This window comes from Habropoda laboriosa, unplaced genomic scaffold (assembly GCF_001263275.1).
Source record: "Habropoda laboriosa isolate 0110345459 unplaced genomic scaffold, ASM126327v1 scaffold544, whole genome shotgun sequence".
NCBI classification, from domain to species: domain Eukaryota; kingdom Metazoa; phylum Arthropoda; class Insecta; order Hymenoptera; family Apidae; genus Habropoda; species Habropoda laboriosa.
In genome coordinates, this window is record NW_017100645.1 from 66991 (window position 1) to 82827 (window position 15837).

The following is a 15837-nucleotide window of genomic DNA, read 5'->3' on the forward strand; positions in this document are numbered from 1 at the left end:
TAGGCAAATCTTATTAGAAAATATAGATTAAGCAATTATTTTATTCGTTAAATATTACAACGACTACAATATTTTGTGTTTACTCACATATTTTCCCTTACTATGCACATTCCGTGTACTTTCGTTCCCTAAAATTTTTCACAAATGCAGAAAATCCGCAATCTAGCAATAAAGAATTAGCTACTAATTAGTAAATCAAGGAAATTCTGAAATTCTATTCATTTAAAGCTGCTAATAGGCGAGGACCTTCAAGGTTTCCTTATTGTCGTGTGCAACAAAGGATGAAGAAGCCTTGGTGAAACGTATTCTAGGTAAAAAGAAAATCGTAAGGTAGAATAAAACTGATTGGAATGCGAAAATTGAGGAAGGGGAACGGAAATTCGGAATGCGACGGTCAACGGTCTACATTTTCTTGGGTATCACAGTCGAGGTAGAAAATATTTCGAAGGGAACAAAGTGGATAACCGTAGATTTTGTCACACGTAACAGATACGAAATCGTCCCGGTTGGTTTTCAATTTATTCCGCGACTTTCGCAACTACGAAAATTTCGATCGGTGAGATAAACAATTTTAATTAAAAAAAAAATCTATCTCACCGTGTTTTTAATTTTATTGCATCGGCGAACTGAATTGTAGCATTACTGCCTTTTCAATAGAAACTCCATTGTGCAGCTTTTGATTAATAGGTCTCGATAACGAAATGTGCCTTTACATGATAAATTTCCCGCATAACGCTATTGGACACCGTAGATCGAATTGTTAAACTGTTATTCGGAGAATCGAATTTTCCACTTTGACATTTAAATGTCAATTTCATTCGTTCTGAACCTGTTTAGGTAGCCTTAACCAGGGATATCGGAAGATATATTTGAAAATTCCAGTTGTTAAGGCGTATCCTGTAGCCGGATTTATGGCAGTGAGTCAAGTGGTCGCCGTCGCAGGCAAATATCGCTTTCTCAAAACACCACAAGTGTTTATTGCGTTGCCTGCGACACCTAGTCCCTAGGACCAGACCCTGCCATAGATCCTGGAGTCTCCGAACGGAAAATAGACTTTTGCCAACGTCGATGGGCCACTTGACTTTAACAAAGCCTAGAAAAGCGGAGATTCCGCAGGATTCCCACGCATCCGTCCACCGTACACCCCACCCTAAGATAACGCGCTAAGGGCGAAATGGAGGGAGGTTGCGATGCACCGGAGTAAACTGATTGGTGATTTAGAAAAGGAAACCGCAGAGATTCCAGGAGAAACACTTGGCCTCTCGCGAGAAACACTTGGCCACTCGCAAGAGAAACACCTCTCACTTCGCAGTGGAATTTATATCTTGAATTAGTTGTAGAAAATAGAACATAAAATAAAAACTTAGTGTTTCAATCAAGAAACTGGTCCTTCGAAGCCTTAGAACATTAGTCAGCACACACCGGCAAAGCTTGAACGATCGAAAGATCAACCGCAAGCCCTAACACCAGTGTTGTATAAAATTTCGTACTAAAAAAAAAAACGAGAAGATCCCTCGATGTCTCATGTCCAGTTGTAAAAATGTGTACAAATGTGACAATTAATAAGATTTTTTTAACGAATGTTAAAAATAAAACGAAAATGTTTTCATAATTATCGAAATATTGTGTAATTTTTAAAGGTCTTCACTAGTCTTGTTTTATCACAATCCATTACAGATTCTTCAGGCAAAAAAGAAATCATACTAATTCCAGAATCTGTCAATAATAACTTGTCCTTTAATATGTCGATAATTAAAAGAAAAAATAAAGTATTTAATGTTACTACATTTGTTCTACACCCAGCTATTATTACGTTAAAAAAGAAATTTCAATTTCACTTAGAAAAATATTATTAAAATTAATATTTTTTTCTCTGCAATATAAATTCAAAAAGAGATATTAAAATGTTTCGAGTACACCGTCTTATATTATTCTTTAAACTTCGTATTAAGAACCATTTTATTTTCTAGAATGATGAATCGACAGCTTTGCGCTAGATCGTTAATAACAACTGAGCACATTAAGGATTATGTAACTCTGCAAAAATCAATTTCCCTCTGCTTACACTACGCATTTCATAATAAACGTAATTTATAATTAAAAGACGCTCTTTTTTTATTAATATCCATCTATTTTTTCCTCGGTTATTATTTTATTAGTAGGTTGTTACGTAGCAGCATGATTAAACTAGAGAGCGAGGAGGTCCTTGACGTCGTCTCAAGAAACTGAAACTCAATTTTTCGCTTAATAAAGTGAAATCACGTCAAGCAACTATGCAACTGTAATTGCCTAAATATTTACTACCTTTTCGAAAGGAAAAATGAGCCATTATCGAAATACTTGGCGAACTTTTATTCGTTCATTCTTTTTAGGGCAACAAGACTCCATAGCGTAGCTGCGTTATTTTTGATATTTTCATCGAGAAAAGTTTCAGAAAAAAAAATCACTTTTTCGTTTTTTTTTTCTAAATATATCAATATGCAAGTTTTGTTTCTTCTCCACTGTTTTCGTTCTGTGCATGTGAATAACAACTCGGGAGGGCAGAAAACATTGTTCCGCCTTTAATTTGAATTTCGAGAAAATTGTATATTACGGTGGGAAAGTTCTAGTACACACGTGACGAAACTCGTTTAAGGGAATGAGCTGAAATTTTGTACAGCGATTCGAATTGAAATTCGAAGGAATGTGGATTAGTATTGAGGTCTGGGATTGATAATCGAATTTTCGCTAAATTTCAGTATAAAAAAGTAGGTATTACTAATTTTCGTATCGTGAACAAATTCTCGAATTTAATATAAATTATTTTTGAATTTTGTACGTATGAAATAGAGCATTCTTTGCAATCGATTATTTCAAAGTATTCGAAGGAATGTTTAATCTTGAAGTACCTCAGAAACCGTTTGCATATTGTGCAACACTTGTCGCTTGATCATTTAATCGATGCACAGGGTGCAAAACAATGAACGATCATGGCTTTACCTTGAACAGAGTCACTTTTCCTTTACTCAATCAGATTGTAAATCTTCAACACTAGAACACAATGTTACTGTACTTTCAAAACCCATCATTTTGCAACATTTAATACACAGGGCGATCTGCTTAACATGATCACCTCAATTATTTTCGTTATTAGTGGACTGATCAAAATTTTGTTCGTCATAGAAGATACAATTTCAAAGAATCTTCAATTTTTCGGTTCTTCTTTTAAATAATTTAATTTTTTTCTATAACTCCCTTTATACATATGATTTACACACTTTGGCGTCGTTTATTAGTGCAAAGATAAAGCTAAGAGACAGTTGTTATAAATGAACACACACTCGACCAACATTTAAATTTATTGGATTATGGGTTTTATGGATTATTGAATAATTAATATTTCTTATTTCAAACTGTAACCTTTATCATTCACAGGGAAGGTCCGCTTTTCTACTTGCTAGCAAGAGCACTGTATACGGACTGAGAAGGTTCCAACGCAACGCCCGAAAATTGCCTGCGACCCCGTTTGGGACCGAAGGGCCTTTTGTCACGTATCATAAACATTTAGGTCTAAAACTAAACGGATGTAGTAAAGCTAAACAGATTTCTTGGAAGGCATATAAAAGAAACATTGTAAGGCGCCGTGCGACGCACCTAGGCAACGACCGCGGGACCCGAGCCGCAGGGGGCCCTAGACAAGGAGCAGCGCAGGCTGCACCCCCACTCCACGGCTTGCAGGGCCCTAACGGCCGCAGAAGCGTATAAAAACGGGAAAAAGTGCAGCGGTACACACAATACCGTACCTAACCATCGACGAGCGAATTAAGCGGCTGTAATTCCTTACTCTTACAGGAAGGCTTTAGATTTAATTTTTGTTATATTTATCTGGCTTATAAATCTAACAAAATTCCATTTCCCCAAAAAACTAAGCTTCCCGCAAAAAAAAAGTGACTCCACATTTTCCCTTTAACTTTTCACACAGAACCACTTTCTTCCCAATCACACCTAACCGTTACAAAACCCCAATTACACCCCCAAAAATTGCACCCACAGTCAAAAAACGACGAAGAAAACGCTCACACGTGGCGAAGGGCTGTCCGAGCCGATTCATCGAAGAACCGAAAAAAAGAACCCCGGGGAAAAATAATAACGGTTGTAGAAGTGTCGGAGAATCTCGGTGGAGAATGGTATCGTCTATGAAATCCCCCCTGCCCCGTTAAAGGCGAGAATCGAGAGAACGCCGGGTCGTCGTCGGGGGTTCGTTCGTTCATTATCCGTCCAGAGAAACTTTCTTCAACCGGTGTTCTCAATTTCGCCCGGTAAAAACATTATCTTCCCTTCAATGATTCCTCGAGGGCGATCCGCGCGGCCGCATCCGCGAAATGGACCGTGAGTTAATTAAATTCAGGAACGGGAGAATGCCGTGGACCGTCGAACAGGAATTCCGGGAACGGAAGCGCAACGGGTTTTTCAGGCTGGCGCGGCGTGCCAGGCCGGGGGAATCCGCAGTTTCTGCTGCATCATCGTCGAACCGTCCCACCGAAATTATCGTCCGTTGCGTAATTCGCAGCACGTAGCCTCACGCACGACCGGCGAACGCACGCCTCTGCGAAAAACACAGGGGAACGAAAGTCGGGATCGGGGACGAAACAATCAGCGAGCGAGTGGAAAAAAAAGAAGCAACAATGGAACCGTTCTTTGATTTCGAAGGGGGACTCTGATAACTTCGTTTCTGTCTCTCGAGATTGATTTATTGGTGCTCAGCGTTGTTTACACGTCAAAATGGGACGGTTACTGCGCGATTTTTTGCTTGAGCTGGAGAAATTGTTGATAAAATGAGATATCGCGAGGTTACTGCGATGTGTTTGGAATTGAATCGTGGCAATGTACTTTGGGGACTTGAGGAGAGAGTGAGACTCATATTCTGCGACTTGCTGGGTTAGAAAATGTAATAGACTGATGTGAAGATCCTTCGATCACTAGAGAAGGGATTAGGTCTCATATTCTGGGATTTCTTATGTGAAAAAATATAATACGTATCTCTGAGATGTCTCTGAGAGTCCCAGAATATGGGACCTACTCTTCCCTAGTGATTAAAGGATTTTTGTATCAGTCTATGCGATACCTATTATTTTTTTTTTAACTCAGAATATGAGTATTACTCTCTTCTCTAGTGACCAAAGGGTCTTTATATCAGTCTTTTATGTTTTTTAACCTAGGAAGTCCCAGAATATGAGTCCCACTCTCAGCTCTAGTGACCAAAGGATTTTTATATTAATCTATTACGTTTTTTAACCCAGAATATGAGTTTTATTCTCCGTCCTAGTGATCAGAGGATCTTTACATCAGTCTATGAGATACCTATTATTATTTTTGGCATAGAGAGTCCCAGAATATGAGTTCCACTCTCTGCTCTAGTGATAAAAGGATTTTTATATCAGTCTATTATCTTTTTTAACCCAGAATATGAGTTCTACTCTCTTTCCTAGTAATCAGAGATACCTATTATAATTTCCTTTCCTTTCCTACGAGACACCTATTATAATTTTGGGCCTAAAGAGTCCCACTCTCTACTCTAGTGACCAAAGGATTTTTATATCAACCTACTATGTTTTTTAACCCAGAATATGAGTTTTATTCTCCGTCCTAGTGATCAGAGGATCTTTATATCAGTCTATGAGATACCTATTATAATTTTTGGCTTAGAGAGTCCCAGAATATGAGTCCCACTCTCTGCTCTAGTGACCAAAGTATTTTTATATCAATCTATTATGTTTTTTAACTTAAAAAGTCCCAAAATACGAATCCTCCCCTCTCCTCTAATAATTAAAGGCTTTTTGTATCAGTCTATTATGTCTGGGACTTAGAGAGTCCCAGAATATGAGCCCCACTCTCACCTCCAAAAACCAAAGGATCTTTATTTCAGTCAATCTTAAACGTGTTCCCAAGTGAATGAGTTATATAGAAATTAGTGTATTTCCTAACGATATCCTTCACTGCTGGTGAGTGAACGCTTGGTTATTTCAGTCAACGAACGAGTCTCTAATGACTCATCCGGGAAGTTCATGGTTCAGCGACCGTTTCCAGACTCTCAAGACGAAAATCCGAGGTCACTGTGATTATTCAGCGTGAAATGTAATATTCGTACGTTTGTTGAGTCAATTTAATTAAACGTAAATGCGGGTTTGCTTTAAGCGATTTTGGTATTTAAATCTGCACGGTTCACGTTATTGTTTGAATAACGAGGGAATAATTGTTTCATTCGAGTATAGAACTGAAATGTCACCGATGAACATACATATTTCTCCATGCGTCTCCTCTTTCACGTAAAAGGTCTCTCTCAGAAGTTCAAAGTGAATAATCTGCGGATAATTTCTTCACTTGTCAAACAAGATTTCGTCGAATCTGATAAATTGTAAATTTAAAAAACTGTCACCACTGTTATTTCCGCAGATCTCGTTTAATTAAACTAATTAAAAATCCAGTGAAAAATATGTCGAGATATCGGTTGAAGTGTGTTTTTAAATTTTTAACAAGCACAGTAGGAACGTATTTAGTTTATAAATTTTTCTGAGCTACGTTTGTGTGATAGAATCGTTATCGGACAACAGTTATATCTAATTTTCCACCGAAAAATTGACAAACAATCGATTTAACCCATTTAATTACGTGAACGAATGGGAAAAGAAAAATGTTACGTACCAATTACAAAAGTTTCATGCGGAAGTTCGATTACATTACTGTTGCATGGAATATTTAGTGCCGCTTCATAAATTATGCAAACTTCAGAATCAAATACGCACGGTTTCTTGTCAGAGGCAATTAAAACAGCGGCAAATTATAAAAGTAAGCTTTTGCTGAGACATTTTGCTGCCTCATTTCGAAGTAACCTTTGTTCCGCTCAAATTCGTCGTATATCTTTCCAGATTAAATCCTCAGATATCGTTGTATCGTAAGATTGTTAACTGCTGAAGCTGAGAAACAAGTGTCTGCGTGAAATGATATTTTTAAAAATCACTCGTGTAATCGTGCAACGTAATTAAATTCAAATATTGATTAAAAAGATATACAGAAGTAATAAATAAAAAATAAATAAAGTGTCCGCGAATATTAATCGAGTTAAATAAATAAAATAAAGAAATGAGATTTGCACGAAATAAATACAACAAATTAGGAATTTAGTAACACGAGGAAAAGTGTTGCAACAAATTTTTTAAATCACTTCTATTAACGTAATATAATTAGATTTTTTAGATTGTTTTCAGGTAGTAAAATAACGATATTTAATATCATTTTTGAAATTTGGAAAGTTGTTAGAAACAGGAAACTACTTGAGCGATTAAATATCGTTTAAAGGTCTAACGTTTTAAATACTTGTTGAATCTTACATAGTAATTGAAACACACGAAGGGGGAATTTGGTGGATAATTAGCAAGTGAGCATCGAATCAAAAGAACGATAATCGTTGAAGTAAATTGGCTACACTGAGAACAACGAACAAGTACTACAATTACAAGGTTCATTAACTCGAATTCGATACCGATTACACTATTCACAGAGTCACGAATGGTAATGTCAATTTTACTTCGAGTGCGATTGAAACAATTTTCTCTTCACACGTGTCCACTGTAAGTTCAAAGATATTATTTATAAACATATTTTTAATTTAATGCTCAACTCAGTTCGTTATCAGTTTTCTAACTATTTATGTACAACGAGAATTACGGTAAACTGAAAAATACTGCCAAGCACCCAGCATACTAACACCTAATTTCTAATTCAATTGTTTAGAATAAGTGACAATTTTAATTGCAAGGTATTTTCTCCATTTTCTGAAATTTTTTTAGCTGGTTAATAATTCTATTTTCATTAAACTTCAGCTAATTGTCAGAAAGTACTCAGCGTACTTTTGACAAATATCACGTGAGAAGCGAGCATCTTGAAGCCAGGCCCAGCGCTTTGGGTCTTTCCCTGGGCCTGTTCGCGTAGGAGTGGACAGGGATCGAAAGGAAGACGCGTCCTCATTCTTCCCGAGACCCTCTGTCGTGTCGCGTTCTCCTTTGATTATTCAAAGTGTTTGCGCTCACGACTGTTATCCGCCAAATTAATCTTGGGTAACTAGTTCGAAAATTTGGAACGTTAGCAAATTTAGAGTGCATCACGAAAACGATTGACGACTTGTTTTAAACTCGAGTATTCGATCGCGACTCCTACCTGTATCTCGTTGAATGGCTGGAGAATGTGTTGTTCACACGAGAGAATCCTTGCGAATGTGTTTCTCGATCCCCGAATTTTTCTGGAGTCCGCCGTGACTCCCCCGCCAAGTGCAAGAAGGCACGCTGATTGGTTTCTCACGTACGCACAAATTACCAATCAACGTGCCCCTCGAGTGTCACTCACCCTTCCGTTGCGCCCTTAGCGCGCTTTTCCTTGGAAGGAGTGGGGCCCTACCTGCGGGTGCGGGGGATCTTCGCTGTCCTTCGGTGACGCGTCGGAAATTCCCGCCAGGTCAACCCTCGGTCGAGAGTGCAGTTATACGCGCGTGTGGATTGACCCTTGAGGAATACCTGGTTTATGACACGTCTTCGGTTATCGAGGACGCGGAAAAGTCGAAATTCTAAAGGCATTGTTCTGTAAGAAATTACTTATTTCTTCGCGGAGCTACGAAGCATCTTTGTTCTCAAAAATAACCTTCGAGTGCGAGCATGCCATAAACCCGGTCAACGAAGACCCCACGCGTTCCGTACCTGCGCGACGGAACACCCTCGAAGCATACTTTTGCAAACGACGTGGAGCTACGAAGCATCTTTGTTCTCAAAAATAACCTTCGAGTGCGAGCATGCCATAAACCCGATCAACAAAGACCCCACGCGTTCCGTACCTGCGCGACGGAACACCCTCGAAGCATACTTTTGCAAACGACGTCCGATTAACGTAGACACAGATTCCGAGTAAAATATATCGTTGCGGTAAACGTAGATACGTTTAGTGAATTTTACGCCCACCTTACGCCGAGTCGGAGTACTTTCTGACAGTTACAAATATACAAATTTTTAAAAATCTTACTTGTTTTTGTAACACATGACTGTACACCATTTTAAACACGAAAGCTGGAGATAATATAGAGTAAAATGTAACTAACACGTCGCTAATAACTTCGAAGTAAACTCTTCGTACCCAGGTTAATGGATTTCCCTCTGCATTCACACCTCACAAGACTCGCGTGTTCAATTAATTACAAAGCTAGCTTCTCAAAAAAAAAAAATGTGCAATCAATCACCGAGAATGGATAAACGCATGCTCTGAGCTCTGGATAGCTGGATTGAAAGTTCAAGGTAGGTTGTTCACTTTCGTTTCACACCTACATCGCTATCACGTTCGAAATCGTGACGTACTATACACGCGAAGGTGTTGAACCCGGACTATTTTCCATGCGAAATAGTTCTTACACCAGACGTGTTAATAAAGAGTTACATTGTAACACCAAATGTATCAATTTAACGCGCATTCCTCGTTATTCGCTAAAAATATCTCGTAAAGTAAAAATGGGAAATTTATTAACTCATTTCAAAGAAGAAAAATTTCATTGCACGATTTTTGGATGCAAAATAAAATTAATTTAACATGTGTTCGTCATTGTTCGCAAAAAATATCATCCACATAAAGTGAGAAATTTGTTAACTCATTTTAAAGGAAAAAATTTCACTGTGCGATTTTTGGATGCAAAATGAAATTAATTTAACGTGCATTCGTCATTATTCGCAAAAAATATCATCGACATGAAGTGAGAAATTTGTTAACTCATTTTAAAGAAGGAAAATTTCACTGTACGATTTTTGGATACAAAATGAAATTAATTTAACGTGCATTCGTCATTGTTCGCTAAAAATATCATCGACATGAAGTGAGAAATTTGTTAACTCATTTTAAAGGAAAAAATTTCACTGTACAATTTTTGGATACAAAATGAAATTAATTTAACGTGCATTCGTCATTATTCGCTAAAAATATCATCGACATGAAGTGAGAAATTTGTTAACTCATTTTAAAGAAGGAAAATTTCAGTTGTATAGCAAGATTTTTATATGCAAAATGAAATAAATTATTTCTTCAACGCTGGTTTATCTTTCGTTCGTTGTTAGTCGTTAAATTATACTTTCTTGATCTGAAATCTTCGACAGCTCGAAGTTCATCTAACAGTCGCATAAATTAATGTATGCAGATTTGGTTAAACGAGCCGAGGGGGAATAATGCGTGTTGAGTACAAGCCCCGTGTTTATTGGAAGTGACTTAGAACTGTGTGAGTCTAATTGAGAGTTTCCAGACAGTTCTACAGTGCTACAGCCCACGAGAAATTGTAAGACTAGCTTGATCAGTTTATAAATAATATTTCCTTGAATTTTCATTAACATATTTTCCGCTTTCGGCACGCATTTATGGAATAGCCTAATATTTTTCGATTGAATTTATGTCTTGCTAGAAAAAATTCCCAAAAATCACTTTTCCTTGCTTCTTAGCCCAACAAAGCTTTTAATCCAACCACAAGTTCCTCTTCAAACCGCTACGCGACATAATTCAGAATTTGTACGATTCTCTCTATTTTTTATCGCGTTGTACAGAGGCAGCAATTTTTTATCCTACTTTACGTCATAGAACAACGAACAATGAAAAAGCGCACGAATGAAGCACGCAGTCTTCTACTTTCGATGACTTAGGTTGTCATTTTTCTCTAAACAGTGAAGGTATCTATTGACTCTTCTTCTGAAGTAATATCCAAGTGTACAAAACAATTTGTTAGGGCTTGCGTTGATCTTTCGATCGTCCAAACCGATTAATGTACCAAGGCTACGAAGGACCAGTTTCTTGGTTGAAACGCTAAGTTTTATTTGTGTAGTCTATGTTCTGACTTGTTTCGAGGTCTAGAGTCTATTCTGCCGGAGTCTCCGCGGTTTTCCTCGACGGAGAGTCCCATTTTTCCTTTTCTAAAATCACCAATCAGTTAACTCCGGTGCATCGCAACCTCCCTCCATTTCGCCCTTAGCGCGTTATTCGGAGTCTCCGCGGTTTTCCTCGACGGAGACTCCCATTTTTCCTTTTCTAAAATCACCAATCAGTTTACTCCAGTGCATCGCAACCTCCCTCCATTTCGCCCTTAGCGCGTTACCTTAGGTTGGGGTAAACAACGACCGGAGAAATTGTTCGGTGGACGGATGCGTGGGAATCCTGTGGAATCTCCGCTTCTCTAGGCTTTGTTAAAGTCAAGTGGCCCATCGACGTTGGCAAAAGTTTCCGTTCGGAGACTCCAGGATTTACGGCAGGGTCAGTGTCGCAGGCAACGCAATAAACACTTGTGGTGTTTTGAGGAAACGATATTTGCCTGCGACGGCGACCACTTGACTCGCTGCCATAAATCCGGCTACAGGATACGCCTTAACACAATTTCTTAGCAAAATATACATAAAATAATCTACTATTCACGACTGACCCCACCAGAACACAACAGACAGTCCAACCGCCGCTTCACTGCTACCCGATTAGGTTCCTCTCACGAAGCGGTCACCTAATGGAATCGTGCATTCCTCTGAAAACAATATTTGAACGTGATCGATCGACGGATTCTATTACGAAGCGAAAGCCACTCTCTCTCTATCTGGCACACTCGAAACTTCAGTCGGATGGTTTGCGACAGATAACCGTAAGAGGATATGGAGTTGTGAGAACCGAGGGGAGCAAAGAGAGACACAGATGAACGCAAAGCAAACCAAACTGCGCGTATTCTCCAAGGGCTCGCAGTGAGATAATCGTAAACTGTCTAACCGAATTAGCTGTCGAGTCTCTTTATAAATGCCGCTCGAATGCTGCCTCCTTTTCGAGCGACCAACGGCGCGGACGTGCGCAGAATCGGTCGTTCTTCAATTCACCGGAACGACGAAGGCGTTGCCTGTCCTTGGACGAACGATAACGAACCACCGATCTGGCATAGATACAAAAGTTAGATTGTAGGAATAACTTCGCGGATGATGTGTAATTTGACGAGATCAGGCTGACGGAGAAACATCGAACGGGATGAGATAGCAGTTTAAATGGATACCTCGTAAGGCAGTTCGAGCGTTGGGTGTAGGAGTGAATCATTTTTTATTGCAATCGTTGTGTGATGTTAGATCACTGATCTATTGGCTGAACGTGGAAAAACATGTTTTGGTTAAAATATCGCAAGCATTTTTTCGTGTGTGACAATTGCTGAATAAGAATGATTATGCAGGGAAAGATAAGAAGGTATTACAAAAGAATTGTTTCTTTTTTTTTTTAATTTTTCTACACACTTATGTAGAAAATTACGTTTTGCAGGAAAGGCGATTGAATCGATGCTTTTTTGAAAATTATCGTTTAAAATTATTTGTTTCAATATTGTTTATCTTCTTCTAGTATGAATTATACAAAAGCAAGTGTGGGATTTTGTTAATTACTTTTTGTGTATATTAGAATAAAAGTAACCCCACGCGTCGCCGGTGCTGTTCACTAAGAATATCTTTATTTTCACAGACGATGTAATTCGCTCTCTTACGGTTCGATGCTTCTCGTTTTCTGGTCAAACACACAACTCACACTCTTCTTCTTCTCCCACACACGCCGCGATCGGCTTGACAACCCATGTTATTGTCTAAACATTAACAAATGCGCCACGCACGATCGTCTTTCATTCGTTCTTCCATTCCAGGCCATTCACATCTCTCCCCACATTCACTCTTTCATACCAGAAACCCCACACAAGTGAGAGTACAAACAGGAAACACTGTTAAAAGTAGCAGTAATGCTTACTAATTGCAATATTACGTTTCATTTGCATAATTTTCTGTACTCACGTGAAATTCTTAAAATTGCCAACATTTTTCTGCAATTTTTCGTGTAACTTGCAATGCACGGTGATTCCAAATTTTTAGTCCCCAGTGTACCTATATTTTAAGCCTCTATTCCTGCTCTATTTTCTTCTCTACTCTTTCCTCAACTCGAGTGTGATTTGCCTATCTCTAGCCACATATACTCCAAACATCAGCTTACTCGCAGCAATTAGCCCGAACGATAAAATTAGCACTCGCATAAGTGAGACTTACAATTTGTTTAGAACTGTAGCCTACACATGTGAAATTTGATAAAAATAGTCCAACATTTTATAAAAGAAATTTGCAAAACAATGTTAATTTTTAACATATTTTTTAAATAAACAAATTTTTCAAAAGTCTGCTTGCGCCATATTATTGCCCTCCTGAAACAGCAAAATCTGCATTTCGAATTTCTTACCTACGGCTAATAGTTTCCGAGGTATTTGTGAAAATGACTTCTTCAACCCCAAATTTAAGGGCCGTTTTCACCTCTTCAGAGTGGACATTCGTACATAAAAAAAAATACGTGTCAAATATTTTTTCAAGTTTTACAACATACAAAAGTTTCATCGAAATCGGCGTGTAACGTTTGGGCGACGTCCCTTATTAGCCATGATGTCGTGATTCGATGTTAACGTTTACTTTACTCACGCGCGAGATATCTCATGCTGATTTTGAATCTAAACGTGATAAGAACGAAATTATGTAATTCAGTCTTAGCTTTGAACCTTATCTGATAACAATTATCGAAGTTACAGCATCAATTATGCAATATACCAATGTAACATACGTAGTATCATTTTTGCACATACATATACACTTGGAAGTCTACGAGCTGGAAAATTTGTTTTTCCTCCTGACTGGAAGACCAGGAGCTGGAGTTAGATCCTCGGTTTATTACGTTGTGAAGCAGTAGATCCCAAGAGCGTGTGACAAAGTGCGGGCTTGTTTTCGTGTTATGCACCCTCGAGGACCGCATAAACTTAAGATATTCAATTTGTAAGATTCTATCTGGCACATCTTTAGCTGTCGTAAAGTTAGCAATGGACTATTGTTCAGCTTCCACGATTTTTGACGTCTTTAGATTTCAACACTCTTCCCTTTAAATGCGTCAATACGAACGACTACAATTTTCGTTGCATTTAGCGAATGTTCATTTAATTTTTCTGTGCCAAAATTATTTACCATTCTCGTAAGAACGCTCGTGAAAAATTATCCCAAGTCTTTTCAACTTTCACAGTGAAATCTTAATAATACAGGATTAAGGGATGAAAAGAAAAAATAATAGATCATTAAATACTTTACTACTTTATCTACAGACATATGTAAAGTGCATATTTATTAATTTTCTCAATTTTAAACTGCAATTTTGATACCGAACAGATCTCTAAACTAGCAAACATCGAGAATATTTATGAATATAATTATTACTATGAAATTAATAATATTAAACAATATATCTATTATGCTGACAAATTTGTTCCACAAAAGTCACAACATCAAAGACTACAAAATTAAAGTAACATATAAATTAAGGATAATACTACTTTTTCCACTACAAATACACAAGAATTGCAGAAAAAGTTTAAACAAACATATGTCGCAAGTGAAACCTGTTAAGCCTACATCAATCCGCTGCAATAACTCTGAAGTTTCATCGAGAGAACGTTATCATCGACGTGCGGAGGTTAAAAGGAAGGATGATTTACAAGGATCCCATAGGTTTCATGTCTAATCTCGATCACCCGGTGTACGAGGAACGAATCCGTGCTCCTACGATCCAGTTTCACGGCCCCGGTGTTAACTGGATTCTTGTAAATTCGTCGTATACACCTCGGTAAACAATTTCATCCCAGGAGCGTGCACCTCTTCGAAGCCGAATTTATCCAGAAGTTGCTTGCAACGATTGTACCACGCCTCCACGTTATCGTATCGGCCGATATCGAAGCCGAAACACTGTCAACAAAATATATTACACGCCGCTGGTAGTATTTCACCTTTCGACTCTTTTATGTGTAATGTGCGAGCGGGAGAATTCTCCCACGCTTTTCAAATCGAATATTGAAATTCGGGGGAAATATGGCAGAGGCGTCGGTAAAAGCACGGAAATGGACATCGCGAGACAAGATTCAGGTAATCAAAAAATTAAAAGAGAAATTTGGAGGTTTGTAGAAATTTGGCTTAAGTGATGCTAACAACGAAATTATTTTTTAGAGTCGCAAGGGAATTTCGGGAACTCAAAAATTAAAACAGAAATTTGGAATTTTAGAGAAATTTGGCTCAAGAGACGCTAATAACGAAATTATTTTATAGACTTCGAAGGGAATTTGAAAAGCTCAAAAATTCAAAAGAAATTTGGCTCGAGAGATGCTAATAACGAAATTATTTTATAGACTTCGAAGGGAATTTGAAAAACTCAAAAATTGCAAAAGAAATTTGGCTCGAGAGACGCTAATAACGAAATTATTTTATAGACTTCGAAGGGAATTTGAAAAGCTCAAAAATTGCAAAAGAAATTTGGTTTAAGTGACGTTAATAACGAGATAATTTTTGAGACTCACAAGGGAATTTTAAGAACCCAAAAATTAAAAAAAAAGAACAAAATTTGAAACTTTGCAGAAATTTAGTTTAAGTGGCGCTAATAACGAAATTATTATTTTGGTTTACAAGGGAATTTCAAGAACTCGGAAATTCCCATGAAAATTTGAAGCTTTGCAGAAATTTAGCGCAAGTGGCACTAATAACGAAATCGTTTTTTATTTCAGCAGTGAAACGGTCCTCAATGAGATCAAAAATTTACTTCTGCGAAGGTTTCAGAGACATCAGAAACAGTTTCCAGAATATTTACTGAAATGAAAAGAGTGAGAGAAGTAGAAAAACTCAAGTTTACCTAAAACTCCAATTACATTCTCACAGGAAATGAATTTATATTAATTTCGAAAACTTGAATTAACTAAAAATCGAAAAAGCTCCGTAT

At 37.8% G+C, this 15837-nt stretch overlaps 1 protein-coding gene across 1 annotated transcript in view; it reads right to left on the reverse strand.

Annotated features, from left to right (window-relative positions):
* Positions 1-15837, reverse strand: part of LOC108576814 (glutathione S-transferase 1-like) — a 39129-nt gene that overhangs the window by 16414 nt on the left and 6878 nt on the right. The window lies entirely within an intron of this gene.